Here is a 19299-nt window from a genome sequence, read left to right as displayed (position 1 = left end):
GGTAGCGCAGTGGTTGGAGTGCGGTACTGCAGGCTACTTCTGCTGCCTGCCGGCTGCCTGCAATTTTTTTACTACCTATTGCCCGAACTCTGTGACTCTGTGAGGTTCCTGCTCGTTGCAGGGGCCATTTTGTGTGAAGCCCAGCTGCTTTTGCGTGTAGTTTTTGTGTTATTTTTGTGTAAAGTGTGATAGTTTGTTTTTGAGCTGTCTGTGACTCTGTGAGGTTCCTGCTTGTTGCAAGTCCAGTTGCTTTTGCATTGTGTGAGAGTCAGTTGTGTGTAGCTTTTGTGTTATTTGTGTAAAGTGTGATAGTTGGTTTTCCCGGTCACATGACAACCAAACCACACCCACCCAGTCACATGGCCACCAAGCCACGACCACCCAGTCACATGACCACCAAGCCATGCCCACAGAACCGGTAGGGAAAATTTTTGAATTTCACCACCTCTGGAAAGCACTGTAAAGCGGTATATAAATCTAAGTGCTATTGCTATTGCTTCCCTCCCTCCTTCCAACTCTCTCATTCCTTACAACAACAACCCTGTGAAAGGTGTTGGGCTGGGAGAGAGAGGGACTGGCCCCAAAGAAATCTGGGTTGACTTGTGGGTCTCCTGCCACACATCAACCTTTCTCCCTTCCACATCTCCTGCTCCCACCCTTCCTTCCTTTCCTTCCTGCGTGCCCAGTGATGGGTTGCCCCCGGTTCGCACCGGTTCTATAGAAACCGGCGGGAGGCTCTGCCCACTGACCCTGATGTCATCAGAATGCTTCTGTGCATGCGCAGAAGAGCACGCACACGGGCAAGAGAAGCGAGCGCATGCACACAGCCCTGTTGCAAACCGGTAGTATAGGTAAGTAGAACCCACCCAGTGATGGGATTCAAGTAATTTAACAACCGGTTCTCTGCCCTAATGATTTCTTCCAACAACCAGTGTGCCAAATTGCTCAGAAAGTTAACAACCGGTTCTCCCGAAGTGGTGCGAACTGGCTGAATCCCATCACTGAACCCACCCCTGTGTGTGCCCATTTCCAAACTGGGGCTTCCCCACTCGGGGTAACCCTTCCTTTCTTGTAATCGTATATTGTTCCCCGTTCGGCTTCTCAAGGCCAGCATCATTAAACATTTTCAATTGCAAAGGAAAGCTCTGCGTTTGCCTGTGCCGTGGGTTTCTTTATCACTGCGAATGAGGCAGGAATAATATTAGTATTTAATTGTATTTTGGTCGAATGCGTCTTCCCCAGGGAGCAGATAAACGCAGCTGAAGAGCCAAAGAGTGGAAGGATAGACAATTAGAACATTTCCCTTCCTCCCTCGGCGTTGCTTTGCTGAAAGTGCTCGGCTCCTCTTGCCTTTATCTGACCTCTTCCTTGGTTCTTCTCAGGGCCCAGAAGCTTTGATAAGTCAGATATTCTAAATAGAAATGCCACGGATGTTCTTCTTGCATATTTCAGCAACCTCTAACTTAATAAGGAATAAGGATTCTTGCCCCGTACTGGAGAAAGCAGACACGGATGCAGGGGATTGGAGCAAAAATAGATACTGCTCAATTCTAGGGAAGAGACAAAAACAAAGCTTTCAGGTGAGGTGCAAATTTTTGCTAGTCCTGATTGCAACACACAACACAATCCTAAATTGCATTAACAGAGGGATACAATCAAGATCAAGGGAGGTACTAATACCATTCTATAAAGCCTTAGTAAGACCACACCTAGAGTATTGCATCCAGTTTTGGTCACCACACTATAAAAAAAGAGAAGAGCAACCAGGATGATGAGGGGACTGGAGGCTAAAACATATGAAGAACGGTTGCAGGAACTGGGCATGGCTGGTCTAGTGAAGAGAAGGACCAGGGGAGACATGATAGCTGTCTTCCAATACTTGAGGGGCTGCCACAGAGAGGAGGGGGTCAAGCTGTTTTCCAAAGCACCTGAAGGCCAGACAAGGAATAATGGATGGAAACTGATCAAGCAGAGATTCAACCTACAAATAAGGAGGAATTTTTTGACAGTGAGAACAATCCACCCATGGAACAGAAGTTGCCTTGGGAGGTTGTGGGAGCTTCATCACTGGAGGCTTTCAAGAAGAGATTGGACTGCCATTTGTCAGAAATGGTGCAGGGTCTCCTGCTTGAGTGGGGGGTTGAACTAGATGATCCTTCCAACTCTATTAATGTGCCTGTTAAATACACACACACACACACACACACACACACACAGAGAGAGAGAGAGAGAGAGAGAGAGAGAGAGTCCTTGATTTATGGCCATATTTGGGACCAGAATTTCCACTGTTAAGCAATGTAATTGTTAAATGAATCATGCCCAATTTTTTTAAGGCTGCTAAGTGGATCACATGGTCATAAAGTGAATCCAGCTTCCCCCCATCAATTTTGCAAGTTGGAAGCCAGCTGGGAAGGTCGTAAATGGCAATCACGTGACCCCAGGACGCTGCAACTGGGATAAATACACTTGGGCAGTTGCCAAGTGCCCAATTTTCATCATGTGACTGTGGGGATGCTACGATGGTTGTAAGTGGGAGGATAGGTCATAAGTCGCTCTTTTTCAAAGCCATTGTAACTTCGAATGGGTGCTAAATGAATGGTTGTTAAATCGAAACTATCTATATATACAAGTTCATGTCTGGGAACGTGGAGATGACCAGGCTGAGCCCAAGGGTGGAGGGGTCAAATATATCATCAGTCATGAGTCCCTGCATGCCCACAAGAGATCTAAATCCAGCCCATCTTGAATGTCTTTCTTATCTCCCACTCATTTCCCTTGACTGTTAGTTGGCCAGATTCTTGTAGAGAGTTTAAGCTTGCAATAAATCCTTATGCTCATTTGAATTGCCCGAATTTCCTAATTTGCCTGGTGCTTGACAGAAGCCCCACACAGGCCACGAAGTTCTTAACATACCCAAGGAGACCCTTTCTAGCTCAGGATGAGGTCCACAAACTAATTTCTTCCCTTTCTATTCTTTTCTTTCATGCGTTACTTACTTCCCTAGTCAAGAAACATGTTTCTCTTGAGACATGCACGGGAAGAATTGACTATAGTTTGGCTTCACTACTGGAACTTCTACGAGGAGAGATCAAAGGGACTGGGTGTTTTTAGTCCTGAGAAGAGAAAGCTGATGGGAGAGATAATAGCCCTTTTAGAATATTTAATGTGAGATTGCACAGAAGAAGAACATGACTTGTCTTTTATCCCAGACGGTGGGACATAGGCTAATGGACTAAGCAGACTCCAGCTGAATGTTAGAAACACTGTCCTAATAGTAAGAGCAGATTGACCTTGGGATCAATTACCGTCAGGTACAAAGGATCAGGACCCTAAGTTGCAGTTCAGAAGATTTATTACTCAACCCTATATACAAGAATCTGGCCAAATAAAATTCAATGTGAAATTGGTGCCAGGAATTCAAGACGGCTTGGACTTGGACCATTTATGGGAACGTAATGATTCTGAGCTGATGACTCGCTTAACTCCACTACCTACAGCTCTGCCTGTTTTTCTTTTACAATTAATCTCATTGTACATATGTTGTGTGCTGACAATAAAGATTTGAATTGAATTGAATTACTAAAGGAAGGAAGGCCCTCTTCTTCACTGGATCTATTCAAAAAGAACCTTCTAAGTGTCTCACCGTGTCTAGCCGCAGTGGCGCAGTGGTTGGAGTGCAGTACTGCAGGCTACTACTGCTGACTGCCAGCTGCCTGCAATTTGGCAGTTCAAATCTCCTCAGGCTCAAGGTTGACTCAGCCTTCCCTCCTTCTGAGGTGGGTAAAAAGAGGACCCAAAATGTTGCGGGCAAGAGACTGACTCTGTAAACCACTTAGAGAGAGCTGTAAAGCACTGTAAAGCGGTATATACCATGTTTCCCCGAAAATAAGACCCTGTCTTATATTTTTTGAACCCCGAAATAAGTGATTGGCCTTATTTTCGGGGATGTCTTATTACTTTGGGGTGCGTGGAGCAAGATGGGGTTCCTCTTGCCTTCTTACCGGATTTCCAGCTCTGTCTCCCTAACTCTAACTAGAGGAAATGGCGGGGACCAGCTGTGCATGCATTTAAATATTTTTGGGGAGGGCTTATTTTCAGGGAGGGCTTATTTTAGCACATGCACTCAAAAGCCCGACTGGGCTTATTATCAGGGGATGTCTTATTTTAGGGGAAACATGGTAAGTCTAAGTGCTATTGCTATCATAGGCTTTAACTGAGCCGAAGTTTGGACTTAATGGTCTTTCCAACTCTACGATTCCATAGCTAGATTCACAGAACAAAGCCTGAACTTGATTTAATCAAACACAGAAATGTTCTAGGCCAGATAAAAACCATGTCATGGTTTAATGCAGTGACCTTACCTATGGCATATGCTTAAAGAACTGTAGAGTTCCTATTATACACTGATACATCTATTACACACTGAACCACAATAACTCCTTTTTGCTTGAGCCTAACTTAGCATATTGTACAAATAATAGTAGAAGGCGAGCAACACGAAAGCGGTCTGGGGTTTACTCATAATTATAGAAAGCTTGCCAGGTTGAGTGAATAGTCTGCTGGTTTGGCTCAGCATCTAATCACCCATCATTATTTCTCTATCAAGGGTATTATAAGAACTGAGAAAATAAGACCTGGATCTGGTGAGGCAGGAACTAATTCTGTAGAGAGTAGCTTTATGAGCCATTTCATCAGCTGCCTCTAAGACCATCAAATAACCAGCCGAGTCTCTCTTGTGAAATGATGGAAAGAAGGAGCCAAGGTTGTGCAACATTGATACATCTGGTTGTGATTTCTCTACCCCTAAAGTGGAGAATCGGTGATTGTATTTGACGGTCCGTCATTTGGAATTGGCCTCCGTTACAGTGATTCAAACCCAGCTGAGATATCTGGGGAGTCTTCTACCAAATCTAGGTGAGAGCCGAATAAGAGGATAAGTATTTGGAGAGCTGTGATTTGCTGTTGAGCTCAGGTATGAAGCCTGACAGGTGTGCTTCTGACAGCTGGTATTAACTACAAACCCATATTGGCTTAACTTGTCATAGTTTCTCAGAGAGAATCCCAGGAAAATGTCATTTGGTGAAATGTGAGAAACCTTTGAGTTACAGGTGTCAAACAGCCTTCACGGACCTGTCATTCTCAAAAAGTCCTGTGGAGAAAGAATGACGTTGAAACCTTTGATTTCATAATGCCTCTATGTCATTCATCCAGTGTTGGCATAGTAACCCTGATGGGAAAAAAGTAAACTTAGTTACAGTTCTTAGTTCCTCGGGCTGTATCCTAAACACGTTTATGCTGTGTTTGTGCATTGCCAGGAAGCAAGAATTCAAGATGGGTTGAAGACAGTGAGGGGACAGAAAAATGTAGGACCATTTCCTACTAAGCTGTGGCCTCCATGACAATGAGGAAGAGAGAGGGAAATACCAGGTAGAACTTCTTTCAGAGGTATGATTTGGGCTTGCCCAGAAGACCCAAAAGGATTTTGAAACACTTCATTGGGTTGAAGAAGCCCATTGGACTTGAGATGTTCTGATGAAAGAAAGGAAAAGGTGAAGTGGCTTTTGATGAGACCAGTTTAAGGAGGTTTATTCATCATTTAAATTGTTGCGTTCTCCATAACTAAGCAAGAATGAAGACAATTGCTCTGTTACGACTGCACCTTTTTGGAGTGGGGTGGGGTGGGGTGGGTGGTTCAAGTTGTAGTCCTCTTGGAGATTTTCAAAATAGTAACCATTCTAAAAATAATTGACCAGGGAATTATGGATCTCAGTTGGGGGGGCAAATTGAGTCTGGCAGAGCTCTGGAGAGGAATGGAATCTTCTGCTTTCAATACTTAGATCAGAGCAGTGGTGAAATCCAATTTTTTTTACTACTGGTTCTGTGGACGTGGCTTGGTGGACGTGATATGGCTTGGTGGTCATGGCCTGGTCAGTGTGGCAGGGGAAGGATACTGCAAAATCTCCATTCCCACCCCACTCTGGGGCCAGCCAGAGGTGGCATTTGCCGGTTCTCTGAACTACTCAAAATTTCCACTACTGGTTCTCCAGAACCTGTTAGAACCTGCTGGATTTCACCCCTGGATCAGAGACACCAAGTGGTCAACTTATAGCGTCATCCCACAAGCCATCCAAAATGAATGGCATGGATGTGTCCATCACATCACCAGAAACTGAACTCTACATGAAGACAACTTTATTTATCTAAGTAGACCTTGACTTATGACTGGTGAAAGAAGCCAGAAACAGGAAGAGAGTCCTATACAGGAAAAGAGTACTACTAAAAGTATTATGAGGTTATTTCATGCTACCTATACATGAGAATATGATTTACTGATGGCCAAGCCAAACTGATGCTAGATAAAGATCAACGGGTCAAAGGGTCACTTCCACTATGGGTGATTCAAGATGGCAGCCATGGTCTCTTGAGAGGACCACCCAGCCGGAAAGAGTCCAAGCTTAAACCTGCTTAGCTAGAGAAACGCTGCTTCAGACCCTCTGACGATACTCCCCAGCTCAACTCCTGTTTTGCTGATGCTCCTGTTTTGTTGGTGTCTTGGCGAAGACACTTAAGTCTTTCCATGCCTCGTTGCTGTTGTGTGGTCCCTTCCAATTCCAGCTGTTTACTGGACCTGAGGATTTTGCACTTTGGAGAGGGTGACATTTCATGCGGGGTGTTTGCACGTTAAAGGAATTGGCATTTCACACCGTAAGGACCTGGTATTTGCAAACTGGGACGTTGGCATTTTATGCATTGTTACCATCTTACGATTCGAGCAAGGCCACCAAGCTCTAAAGATCAAAACAGTCATTTATTTTTTCTTCTTCTCAGGGTGTGCGTGAGAGACTTGGAGAAGATATCAGGAAAAGGAATGCTCCCTATAATACACAGACGTACTTAGCTCTTAAAATATGTTCATTCTTTCTCGTTTGTTTTCCTTTGAACTTTGTGCAAACAGATGTCGGAACGGTGCAATTATGAGACTGAATGCCTTGAGTAAAGATAACCAGGAAGCAAAACCAGAGCTTAAAAAATAATCAAGTGAACTTGACTTAAAAAAAAATAAAATAAAAAGAGGGCCACAAGAAGCCCTTTGTAAGAAATAACCTCTTGAAATGATCCAGCCCTCCCCATGAATTCTTGGTCCTTTGTAAATTAGATTCTCATATATAGGTAGGATGAAATTCTTTGGACCTCTGATCCTGTTCCTAGTTTCTTGTGCCCAACAGTCATAAGTCATGGTCTACCTATGTAGAAATGTCCAACAAGGACCCCAATATTTAGGATGGTGGCCCCATCTGCATGATCTGAACGCATCCCTTCCTAGTGTCCAGTGATGTGGTTATTCGTTAGACTTGGATGCTACCCATCTCGCTATGGCCAACCTCTTGACTCTCCTGAAGTCCCATCCTCTCTGAGGCTGCTCATTGCTTCTCCAGCTTGAGTTTATCCTCCAGGAACAGATTTTAAACCAATCCATAGAAGACATCATCAGCTAATTCCTTCCTCGTTGTTGCCAAGCAAACACGTCCATGACAATCAAATCTCTGAAGCTTGACTTTCCTTTTATAGAATCATGTTACTTGCTGTCTTGTTTGATCTTTGCCCTTCTGAACAAAGTTTTTCAACTGTTTATTATCAACGATATTATTAGCCGTGCGGGCTTTCATGCAAAAAAACCATTATGGTATTTAGCAAAAACTCGAGTGTGACAGAATCAATCTCAGGAAAATATTTCTCTAATGGTTCTCCTTTGTTAACCCACCCTCCTTTTTTTTCTGGAAAAAAAAAATCAAAGTGGAAGCCAATTCTTCTGGCTAAGCAATTGGTTCAAAGGAGCATCTTTAATGGAAGAATCAGTCTGGCTTTAGACAAGAATTTCTGAGAATAGAACAACTGAAGCAATATATTGTGGTTTGCCTGAGTCGGTAGTTCCTTGAGTGGGGTAGTATTTTCTGTTCGATTGTTTGTCTGGTGTTAATCCCTGCTTATCAGGGTTTCTTCTCCTGTTGATGCTCTCTGAGCTTGGTGGTTTTCTTACAGACATTTCATGGCCCAACTAGTGCTAGAAGGGAATGTGGGCTTTGCCCTCTGTTTATACTGTTAGTATACACTGTTTGTCCTGCTAGTGTTGGTGGAAGTATTATTTTCTTATTGGTAGTTCCTTGATAAGGAATCTTGTTTATTGATATAGCTCCTGTCTTGAGCCACTTGGATTATTGGGAACAGTTCAGGGGTGAGTTCTACTTACCTTTACTGCCAGTTTGTAATGGGATTGCGCTCGCACGCTCGCTTCTCTCTCGTGCGCGCCTTGATGATGAGATCCGGGGCGGTGGGCGGGGCCTCTTGCCAGTTTTACTACTGGTTCTTGTCAACTGGTCCGAACCAGGGGCAACCCACCACTGGAGCAGTTCCATGAAAGGTCTTTCCATTGTTTGAGTGTCAGCTCAGATCTTGGTGATCACAAAACATTGGACATTGGACGCCCAGAGTTACAAGATGGGAGGCCAGTAAATTTAATATATAAACATTGGCTGTGCTCAAGAATTGAACTGATTTCTTTTTCACGACATTAGAGCGTATGTAAATGTACAGGGAAATGGGACTTTAAAAAGATGCTGTAGCTCTGTGAAGCTCATAGGTGAATAAAATGCACACCAGATAGCTTGCTGAGCTGGCAGAAAAAAACTTTGGTTCAGCTAGAGAGAAGTTCTTTAGTTAAGAAAATGCAAGGCCGGGCCAAAACACTCAGCATTACAGTAATGTCAAGGAAGGATGGGAGGGTGCAGCGTGTTTTCGGTAACAAGCCAAGCTGAGCCTTCATCTCATTACCTCTGGACTCCAGTTGGACGTCTTCCACCCTTTCAATGAATGGTACATAAATTCCTTCTCCTTTATTTCTCCTTCTTCTTTACGTTCTTGCTTTTCTCTGAGTCCTCCAACAGCATACATGAAAGGGCTTCTAATTCTACTTCCACACCAACCATCCTAGGATGGGCTGAGATACTTTGGACCTAGTAAAGGTAAAGGTTCCCGTCGCACATGTGTGCTAGTCGTTCCCGACTCTAGGGGGCAGTGCTTATCTCCATTTCAAAGCCGAAGAGCCAGCGCTGTCCAAAGACGTCTCTGTGGTCATGTGGCCGGCATGACTCAACGCCAAAGGCGCACGGAACGCTGTTCCCTTCCCACCAAAGGTGGTCCCTATTTTTCTACTTGCATTTTTTACGTGCTTTCGAACTGCTAGGTTGGCAGAAGCTGGGACAAGCAACGGGAGCTCACCCCGTTATGCGGCACTAGGGATTCGAACCACTGACCTTTCGATCGACAAGCTCAGCATCTTAGCCCCTGAGCCACCGTGTCCCACCATTGGACCTGTAGACCTAGCCCTAAATTGTATTAGATCAGCCAAGGAAATGATTGGTTTTTTTTTTTTTTTTCAGTTCCAATGACAATCCAACGCAGAGAAATACTTAGGGAAGGCTGTGCTCACGCTTCAAATTGATTCTGAATCAATTTTTGAAACAGAAGGAGCAGCAGGGGTCCTTATCTCCGTGTTTTCCCCAGATGCGTGTCAGAATTTTGTATCTCGAGTGTTGTGGGTATTGATCTAGGCCAGAGCCCACTGGCTAGCTTGGAGCCATTGTTTCTGTTTGGCAGTATCCTTTGGTGTTTCAGGGTCAAAGTGAATGAATATCTGTCTTACAACAGTAATCCAGTTTGCCTCTGATGTAATGTTAATCAATCGCACTGCCATGAAGCTCAGTGGGCAGAAATCTTTCAATGTCCAACATGTTAAGTAAGAAGCTCAGAGAAAGAAAGAAGAGAGAATGCAGGAGGCCTCCTGTCCAAGGATTGGCAGACAAGTCAACTTTTCAGCCTCTTCCTCCTCCTCCTCCTCCTCCCCTCCCCTCCCCTCCCCTCTTATCCCCTCCTCCCCTTCCTTCCTCCCTCTCCTCCCTTTCCCCTTCCCATCTCCTTCTCCTCTCTCAGTAATGCAGGAAGCAAAGCTAAACCCTATTACCCTTCCTCCTCCTCCTCCTCCTCCTCCTCCTCCTCCTCCTCCTCCTCCTCCACCACCACCACCTCTTTCTCCTTCTCCTTCTCTTTCTCCTTCTCCTTCTCCTTCTCCTTCTCCTTCTCCTTCTCCTTCTCCTTCTCCTTCTCCTTCTCCTCCTCCTCCTCCTTCTCCTCCTCCTCCTCCTCCACCACCACCACCTCTTTCTTCTTCTCCTTCTCCTTCTCCTTCTCCTTCTCCTTCTCCTTCTCCTTCTCCTTCTCCTTCTCCTCCTTGTCTACATCAAACTTTAAACTACCCAGATGAAGCTACCTTCCTGGCTTTGTTGTTAGCCAAAAAATTAGTCATTATTGGTACACGTTTCAGGTAGAATCTGACATACCAGCAGACAGATTGAGCTCTGTGTCTCTCCACATTCACTCAGTGTGTTGTTATCAGCTAAAATCCTCCACTTGAGCATAATGGTTTTACACTTAGGCACTCCAACCCTCAACCTACTCAAGGTCCTCCAAGTACTATATGAGAGGTCTGATCCTTCAGTCAGATCCTCGTTTAATATTATTCCTTGCTCAATGGTTTCCTTCCTCCATCTTTTAATTCGATTTTGTTCCTGTGCACCCTGAAGAATGAATGTCCTTGCCTTAAAGTGGTTCCTGGGTCTGAGTCGGTGGGCTTGGGGCACCTGCCTGGTCAGAGGTTGTCATGGATCATTCTCTTGCTTGATTCTCTTTGTTGCTGCTTCTCTCCTGATCTTGGGTGCGGCACTACCAGCGAAAGAATGCATTTTCTGAATCGGTGTAGGCTTGAGACAACCTGACACTAAGCGTATTGCATCAGTGTGCCATTGACTTTCATTCACTATTCAGTTGCTTTTCTCCTGCCTAACAGTAATATAATTAATTCCTTCATCGCCTTGTGTGTGTTTTCCATTGAGGCAGGCTCTGATTCGGCTTGTGTTTCCTTTCTGTTTCCCCCCACCCTGTGCCCCCCCACCATTCATTCTTCCATTCTTGATCAGCTGATACGCCCACTGATTATCCTGTTAAGAGGAGAAAAAAGACTTGTCAACTCTTAGGCAACTTGAAGGGGAAAATAACTTCTCTAACCTTTTTAGTAAATGCTTTATTTTCTGCTTCCTTTGTTGTATCTCGGTATAATAGTGATGATCTTGAGATCTTCCAGTGATGCAAATAAGAGAAGGGAACAATGAATGGTGTAGAATTCCACTGAAAAGAGAGAGAGAGACGGGGATAGAGAGAGACAGACAGAGACACAGAGAGAGAGACAGAGAGAAAGAGAAAGACAGAGAGAGAGAGACAGAGACAGAGACAGAGAAAGACACACAGAGAAAGACAGACAGAGAGAGACAGACAGACAGAGACAGACAGACAGACAGACAGACAGAGACAGACAGACAGAGACATAGAGAGAGACAGACAAAGAGAGAAACAGACAGAGACAGAGAGACAAGGTACACAGAGAGAGACAGACAGAGAGAGACAGAGAGACAGAGACAGAGAGAAAGAGAGAAAGAAAGACAGAGAGAGACACACAGAGAGAGAAAGACAGAGAGAGAGAGAGAGACAGAGACAGAGAGAGACAGAGAGAGACAGAGACAGAGACAGAGAGAGAGAGAGAGAGAGAGAGAGAGAGACAGAGACAGAGACAGAGACAGAGACAGAGACAGAGACAGAGACAGAGGGAGACAGAGAGAGAGCAAGACAGAGAGAGACACAGAGAGAGCGCTTCTATGGATGCAGTCATCACTCAGAATTATCCACCACATTCAAGGCAGAGAAATTGGGCAGACATTCTCCTACTGTGTCTTGGGTTCACTGTTAACCAGAATGCTTAGCTCATCTATCATCCTACAAGATGGAATTTAAGAGATGCCTCATGGATTTAAATTGTTTGCCTGCAAACTTTAGTGAGATGTCCATATTCTGCTGGCCCACATCTTCTCCAGAATAGATTCTACCAAGGAGCTCTGAAGGAATGGTATTATCATGAACCCATCATTCCTAGCAGTGTGGACTCTTCTAATTGATCCAAAGGATCTAAATTCCATAAGTAAATAACTTTAATAAGCTGGACAGTTTTTGACCAGCTAGAAAACAATTTCTGCAACATTCTTCAACCTCAAAGATTGAAAAACAAAGATGATTACTAGAACAGTCTTTCTCAATGACTGGCTGGGAATTCTGGGAGTTTAAGCCCACACATCTTAAACCTGCCGAGATTGAGAATGACTGCTGTAGTGTAGATGTAACATTTTCTAACTTTAAGGGGCTCATATTCTAATGAAATCCTGAAAGGTTCCGTTCATTTACTACAGAAATCCATGCCTTCTCCTAGTACAGTATGTCTAATTGAGAACATTTTCCAGAATGCTTATCTTGTTCCACTCTTTCTCAATTTTCTGATTTCTGTTTACTTCTGATCTTTCGGCTCGCCACCTGTTCTTTGTTCAGGTATCGGTGAACATGGGTATCAGTTGTGACATTAAACAACTAAAGCATAACCTATTTACAGCTTATCCAAACTCAGCCATCTTCCTAGGCGTTGACCTTCGCCTGCCATAATCCCAAGTCAGCATGGCTGGGGATCATGGGAGCTGTGGTTTGAATACACCCACAGAATGCCAAGTTGGGGGAAACGGAGGGTTGGGAATGATGAGGATTGAAATGTAACAGATGGGAAGGACATCTGTTTGGGGAAGATTGGGAGAGGTTAACCTGAACAAATAATGCTTGTTTTTGTCTCTATTAGTTTGACCTTTCGCTTGTTAAATAGGCCACTTATTGTACTCTTGCCACATAAAGTAGAAGAGCAGGACAAAATCAGGGTTTGCCAATTTTGTTCTATCCCCGTGACAAAGAACGTGATCAGCCCAGAAGGACATGCTTCATTTTTTAACTGCTTTCCAGACATCCTTTTCTTTATTTTTTTAAAAAAATCTCAAAATTCATGTTCCTGCAGCCATTAAAGCAGGGGTGAAATCCACTTACCTTTGCTACTGGTTCGCAAATATGAGTGCACACGCCTCCTCCATGCATGCACAGAGCCTTCTGTGCATGCACAGAGGGTCAAAAACGGGACATGATGATATCCGGGCAGGTGGCCTGAGCCTCCTACCACTGGCGCTACCATTTCGCCCAAACCGGAGAGAACCGACTGAATTTCACCACTGCATTAGGGGCAGCTAACAGACATAAGGGCAGCTTATGAGACAAACTCTTGCCAATTCTAGTCTTCCCTTCAAGACATTGGTACTAAAAATGTAAACAGCAGTTTCATAGCTGCCTAAGTGCCGGTAACCAACCATTTCCTGAAGGATGTCTAGAAGCTAATCTTAGATCCTTCTGAAAGGTTCCATTCTTTGACAAGCAATCTACTCCTTCAATGTTAAATGAATGGCTTTCTGCCCCCCCACCCCCCATATTTTCAGTTTGCACCTGGGGCTGGGAAGTTGACTTTACAGGATTAGAGCGGAATGATTATGATTCTAGGATCAGGTTGTCCATTTTTGGCTTTTATTGAAAGCCAGAAGTGAGCAAATTTGCCCAGATGCTTTCAGAACCTTTATGTCCATATAAGCATGTTTCATCAGAGGAGGTTGAGATCTCGCAGGTGCATTTCTACAGCAGGCTAAAGGTGGTTGATGTAGGATTAACATTTGTTGGATTTTAGTTGCCTTTCTGGAAGGGGCTGACGAGGCCACTCAGTGGGCAAAAGCTGTGTTCAGACAGAACGATTCTCCAAAGATCTATCTAATCTTCTGGGGATCCAAAATAATTCCATGAATTTTCCCAGATCAGTTGAGTATTATTATTATTTTTTTTTTTTTAAAAAAAAACTCTTTAACAATCCACACCCAACAGACCAAGCTTGTTGCTGTTAAAACCCAGAATGGGACTTTTCGCCTCCTACCCTTGGTCGCGCCTGCTTCTCCGTCAGGCTTCCGTCTCAGGGGATTCTCCTCTAGCTTTTCTCCTCGGCTGCCATGCCCCCGCTCATTCGCCACGGCCAATCAGCCACGGTCCCTCCATCCCACACGCTTTGGCCCAGCCCATTTGACGCCACACTGTTAGTCCTGGGCTTTTCACTCCTGCTAGTGAAAATTATGCTTTACAACCACACACACACACACACACACACACACACACACACACACACAAACACACACACACACACAAGTTTAAGGGCCACAGTAGGCTCTTGATGTAGTGCCAAGGGATGGATTCCAGAGGTTAAAGTTGATACAGATTCCCTGAGATTCTGCAAGCGTTTTTCCCTCTAAGAAAGAAAGGGTCTAATCCAAACATTTGGGGAAGTTCTGGAGTCGCAAAGCCATAGCAATAGCAGTTAGACTTATATCCGGAAAAGGTTAGCCATCAATGGTATAAGGCTTCCTGCTTGAGCAAAGGGGTTGGACTAGAAGACCTCCAAGGTCCCTTCCAACTCCATTATTATTCTGTATTTTATACACTACCCCATAGTGCTTTACAGCACTCTCTGGGTGGTTTACAATATCAGCATTATTTGCCTCTTGCCCCCAACAATTTGGGTCCTCATTTTACTGACCTCAGAAGGCTGGAAGGCCGAGTCAACTTTGAGCCCCATCAGGATTGAACTCCAGGCTGTAGGCGGAGTTTACTGCGCTTTAACCACTGTGCCACCCAGGGCTCTTATTGCACTCTGTATTGCAATCTATGTGTTGCAATTTTTGCCCCTCTGCTAAGATCCTGAAGGTTTGCCCCCTTCTGAATGTTGTCCACTGTATCTGAAATCAAAGCATCAAGTAGATGGGGGGGGGAGAGAGAGAAAGACCCACAAGGGCTCTATCTCCATATGGGGCAGGGGTGAAATCCAGCAGATTTTGACCAGTTCTGGAGACCCAGTAGCGGAAATTTTGAGTAGTTTGGAGAACCGGCAAATACCACCTCTGGCTGGTCCCAGAGTGGGGAGAGAATGGAGATTTTGCAATATCCTTCCCCCAGGAGTGGGGAGGGAATGGGGATTTTGCAGTATCCTTCCCCTGCCATGCCCACCAAGCCACACCACGCCCACCAAGCCACGCCCACAGAACCGGTAGTAAAAACAAATTTGGATTTCACCACTGATATGGGGTCTCTCACCACATGGTGGTGCAAACGGGGTTCTTATTTCACAGGAAAGAGAAACTTGGTCAAAGGCTCCGAATAGCTTTATTTTGCCTCTTTTGCGTTCTTTCTTTTTTATTTAAAAAAAAAAATTCTCCCTCCCAGCAGGCGGAAAGGCTGAGTTAATTATATTGAGTTTATTTCTTCTGTTTTGGTGGGCGATCAATCTTAACAAATTGTATAGCTCCCAGTCTTGGAAGGAAGGGAAAGGGCAAGCGATTTGGGTAGGGAGAGAGAGCAAAACACAAAACAGTTGATTTTCTACTGCTTAGAAAATCTACTGCGGTCTTGTTTTCCTCTTGGATTCCCTGTCGGGAAGAGATAAGAGGAGTCAAAGATGGGGGGGGGGGAAAAAAAGAAGTTTTAGAAAACTGCTGGTAAAGCAGATTGATAGCCCTTCCAGGGATGGTGAGAATTGGGTTTCTATTTGAAGAAATAAAGAACCGAGCAAACTTCGCAAATGTCTACAGAATCATTATGGAAACAATTTGTGGTTAAAAATGATTGAAGGTGGATACGAGGGGATCTGACTGATGGGTTCATCCGGGGTTTGGGGAGGGTTTCAAAGAGACCGGTGATCTAGATGTTTGGGGGAATCAGGCAGTGGTGAGTTTCAAATGTTTTTACTACCAGTTCTGTGGGTGTGGCTTGGTGGGTGTGGCATGGCTTGGTGGGCGTGGCTTGGTGGGCGTGGCAGGGGAAGGATACTGTAAAATCTCCATTCCCTCCCCAATCCAGGGGAAGGTTACTGCAAAATCCCCACTTCCTCCCGATCAGCTGGGACTTGGGAGGCAGAGAATAGATGAGGGCGGGGCCAGTCAGAATTTTTACTACCGGTTCTCCGAACTACTCAAAATTTCTACTACGGGTTCTCCAGAACTGGTCAGAACCTGTTGAAACCCACCTCTGAATCAAGGTTTTAGTCTCACCTTTTTAAAAAAAAATAAAAAAAAATCTTTATTGTTAAAAAAATGCGTACATGGTGGAACCATCTGGGCGATATCTCCGCCATATAAAGTAAAACACAAGTCTCTTATGTATTCAATATACATTACTACTTACTAATTATATACAAATGCTTAACCTCTTATACATGCTTACACTTACATATATATTACATATATTGCCTCTTGTTTCAATCTGGGCATCCTTGTTCTTACTCGTTCCGACTTCTATTCCTTAAGTCTGACCATTGATAAAATCTATTCCAAATCTCATAGCATTCTGTCCCTCCTTTATTTTTCAGTTCTAGCGTCAGTCTATCACACTCTGCACAGTGAAGTATTTTCTTTATTATTTCCCTTTCTTTAGGCATGTTTTCACTCTTCCACTGTTGGGCATAAACTATTCTCACCGCTGTTATGATATGCAATATTAAATATGTTAACCCTTTACTTAGATCTTCTTCTATAATTCCTAATAGAAATAATTCTGGTTTGAGTTCCAATCTCTGTCATTTCTTCCAACCATATTTGAATCTTTTCTAATCCCCATTAATAACTGGTTGGGGGAGAAATGCCTCTCGTCAGTGGAGATGAACTTCTGCTTCCAGCAACTGGTAATTTTTTGACCAGGAGAAAGGATTAAAATGGAGTAGTCCAGAGGTGGTGGATATCGTGTGAAGTAGTAAGCTTTCTTGGTGTTTGACACAGATCATGAATCAGACTCATTGATTAGAAGGGGGAAATGGAGTGGGAAAGCAAAGAATAAATGGAGCAAAAATTTGGAAGAAGCAGGATGTCCACCTTTCCCCCTTTTCTTAGGATGGCTCATCCTGTTTTGTCTTTGGGTACTAATCGGCATCATAAGCAACATCAGCTGATGTTGATAAATGATGTTTGTAGCAGGAAGGCTCCAAGCAAAATAGTCCAATTGTATCTGGTGGTGGAACCCACTTGAGATGGATGGATGGATGGATGGATGGATGGATGGATGGATGATCTATGGAGATTCTCAATCATCCAATGTTCTCCAAAAGATGCTTTTTCAAAAGGCATGTGGATTTTCCTATGTTTTTCCTTGAACATGTTTCACTTCTCATCCAAGAAACGTCTTCATTCTTCAGTTCAGAAGCTTCTTGGATGAGAAGCGAAATGTTTTCAAGGAAAAACCCAAGAAAGTCCAATTGCCTTTTGGAAAATCACCTTTGGGATGGATGGACTGATCAACTTACCACCCTACAGTGATTGAACAAGGAAGTCTCCAAGCAGAAGTTTGGGGTTGTAGGGCTGGCATATTGTGACTCCTCAGAAATTCTTCTTAGGTAGCCTGCTCCCCTGGCCTTTTCCTGATGTTTTTATACCGCCACCAAGACAGATAACATTGATAGGTCTGTCCTTCCCCATAAATGTTTACGAGCCAGTGCCTCTTATGAACAGCCTTGGTGTAATTGTTGAGTTGTATGGAAATTTCCTAAAAGTTTGGGTTGAGCTGAGTTATTTTGCTCTTCTGCAAACTTATTTACCTATTGCTGCATCTCTGTGTTCTTTTACAGGAATCTTGTTGACACAGAAGACTTTGGCCAGACTGCTATTCCTGGTAAGTCTCTCCATTTTATAAGATAGAGTATTGTGTTTATGTTGCACCCCTGTGGAGATCCATTGCTTATTTTAGTAAAACAGCAGGTAGATTAAAACAAACTTTCATGGTCGGGCAGCTCTGAGCTGCAGCTCATCAGATATTATATGGTGACCCCCAAGGGTCTTAAGAAATCTCCTGTGACGAAGTAAAGGCAATGAACTAAACTAAAACAGGACCATCTAAATGATAATAAAATAAGGAGATATTTTCTCATGCAGGCAATACTAGTGGACCAAATCTGGCTTGTTATGAATGACCACAGCATATGGGGGATCCCACACTGATTAAACAAAGTAATGGTTGTTGGTAGTTCAACATTGCCAAAATCCAACAATTTTAGAGTGGCTAAATAATTCCTGAGCCACTGGCTATTTCGTACTGCATCTGTTTGCATTGCATTGCCCTGAAAAAAGACACGGGGGAGCCTTATAAAAAATCGGGGCACCGATTTTGTAGAAGAGGACTAATCGGAAAATCTATCTCACAACTGGCATCAGTTTCTGCTGCAATAAAATTAGAATAGAATCAGAATCAGAATTAGAATTATTACAATTGGAATGGAGTGGAGTGGAGTTGTCAGAGTGTTTACAGCGTGACTACTATTGTGAGACAACCCAGGAGCAAAATACAGTACATGGAGGTTTTGTCATTACAAACAGTGGTTTATATACAGGCATCTATATACAGAAGACTGTTTGACTGGCTTTGCTTAGCACATGTATGTATATATTTATGACTTGTATATAAACCACTATTTGTAATGACAAAACCTCTGTATCCTGTATTTTGCTCCTGGGTTATCTCAAAATAGTAGTCATGCTGTAAACACTCTGACAGGAGTGGAGTGGAGTGGAGTGGAGTGGAGTGGAGTAGAGTGGAATGGAGTGGAGTGGAGTGGAGTGGGATGGGATGGGATGGAATGGGATATTAGGATTGCCAAGAGAACTCAGTAGGAGCTGTCTATGGTACTGAAGTGCTGCACAATTGTCCAATCTCCATCTAACTCATACTCAAGACATTCCTCTGTTTGATAGCTTCCACTTCGTATCTGCACTAAGGACGTACACAGTTGTCAGTTTCACACCCACAGGTGCGATTTGTGGGGAATTTCCACGTGCCCCTCCAAACACAACAATCCTGTTCCTGATAAAAGGATTGGTATCTGAGGTGGGAACGCAGGACTGACCTAGAAAGGCAGAAGGTAGCAATGTTGGAGTCCCCAGCCCGTGGTCTCCTCTGACTTCTTCATGTCAATGAAGGCAGAAAGAGAAAGCTCCCCCTTTCCTTCTTTTCAAGTCAACATCCCGTCTATTATCCCTGAAGACTGACCTTGTGTTTATTTTTTTTTAAAGGGCGTTATTCATATTTTAAGGTAGTGATAAATCAATCTGCCCTGTGTTGCACTTGTGTGTGTGTGTGTGTGTGTGTGTGTGTGTGTGTGTGTATTTCTGACAAAAGAACAATGAATTGTGGAAAGCAGAGGAGATGTTTGTGGATGTAACAAAAGGGAATAGTAGAATTTAGAAGAAGAAGGAGGAAAGTCAG

At 43.8% G+C, this 19299-nt stretch overlaps 1 long non-coding RNA gene across 1 annotated transcript in view; it reads left to right on the top strand.

Annotated features, from left to right (window-relative positions):
* LOC139323905 (uncharacterized) overlaps positions 1–19299 on the top strand; it is a 188406-nt gene that overhangs the window by 43013 nt on the left and 126094 nt on the right. Inside the window, exon 2 of the long non-coding RNA XR_011601027.1 lies at positions 17669–17712. This is a non-coding gene — a long non-coding RNA (uncharacterized lncRNA). The remainder of the gene's footprint in view (positions 1–17668; positions 17713–19299) is intronic.

This window comes from Pituophis catenifer, unplaced genomic scaffold, assembly GCF_029215685.1.
Source record: "Pituophis catenifer annectens isolate HBS135680 unplaced genomic scaffold, rPitCat1.0.hap2 SCAF_14, whole genome shotgun sequence".
NCBI classification, from domain to species: Eukaryota; Metazoa; Chordata; class Lepidosauria; order Squamata; family Colubridae; genus Pituophis; species Pituophis catenifer.
Note: the sequence above shows the minus strand (reverse complement) of the source record. Positions and strands in the feature narration are given on the sequence as shown.